The sequence below is a fragment of the Phyllostomus hastatus genome, unplaced genomic scaffold (assembly GCF_019186645.2).
Source record: "Phyllostomus hastatus isolate PE091 unplaced genomic scaffold, TTU_PhHast_1.1 phas_scaffold_46, whole genome shotgun sequence".
Lineage (NCBI taxonomy): Eukaryota > Metazoa > Chordata > Mammalia > Chiroptera > Phyllostomidae > Phyllostomus > Phyllostomus hastatus.
This window is the reverse complement of record NW_025334032.1, coordinates 14,308,352-14,309,450: the sequence shown is the minus strand read 5'-3', so window position 1 is coordinate 14,309,450 and position 1,099 is coordinate 14,308,352. Positions and strand designations below refer to the sequence as shown.

Genomic DNA, 1,099 nt, shown 5'->3' with positions numbered 1-1,099 from the left:
TTTGTCAGGCCCTGGCTGGTGAGGCTCAGTGGACTGAGTGTGGGCCTGTGAACCAAAGGGTTGTGGTTCAATTCCAAGTCAGGGCACATGTTTGGGTTGTGGGGTCAGGTCCCCAGTGGGGGCCATGTGAGAGGCAACCACACATTGATGTTTCTCTCCTTCCCTTCCCTTCTCTGCTTCCCTTCCCCTCTAAAAATAAATAAATAAAATCTTTAAAATACATAGTCTGTCAAAAACTCTCTGACCCAAATTTTAGCAGCAGTTTTTTTCCATTTCACTTTTTAGGATTAAAGCATAAAAGAATCAGTGTCCAGAGGCAAGTGACACATGTCTTAACCTTCCTGCCATCCTTAATTTCTTCATTCATAAACTATGCTTAAAAGACCAAAATTCTCTTTCTTCATTTTTAAAATAGAATCCTGCCTTAGCCTCAAAGGTCAATGGCAAAGTCTTTTATTTCTGAATGGATGAGAGAGACTCCTTCATTTTCTTGGTTTTGTTTGGAATGAGGTTCATATGGTCACCCACATACTTGGTCACACAACTGTCCAGCTGCCACTTCACTGGAAGCTCTTTACTCCCTGCACCTATTGAATCTTTGGCTTTGTCATTGCAATGCATGGTTCACTGGGCCAGTTGGTCTTGGAATCTCAGCTTCCTGGTAATGAAGGCCTGGGCTTGAGCCAGAAGCATGTGGCAATGCTCAATGCACTGGCACACCTGCTGCATGGGTGTCTGGCTGTCCTGCCAATAGCTGGCTCTGTGCTGTAACAAGAGGCCCTGCATTTTCCAGATATTCTCTTTCTTCAGACTTTTCACCATGGAGTCCACCATCTTCTGCACCCAAAGCTGCTACAGGTCCATCATGATGACCCTGTGGTGCACCACACCACAACATCACCCACACCAGTGTTTTTTCTTTTCTAGGTCATTATCCATGCCATCCATGTGCTCATATCTTCTTTTCACTATCTCTTCCTCCTCTTCTTTCTCACCCTTTCCTGCTCCTGGTCAACTTCATAGTGATGTAACAAAACACAAGTATGGCTCTTATGGCGAGGAAAGCCAATACTCAAGAAGCAGATGCTAATGTGAAGGA

General features: G+C 44.6%; 1 pseudogene; it reads right to left on the bottom strand.

The window, feature by feature from the left end:
* Positions 1-453: 453 nt before the first annotated feature.
* Positions 454-867, bottom strand: LOC123807387 (annotated as a pseudogene).
* Between the last annotated feature and the right edge of the window lie 232 nt (positions 868-1,099).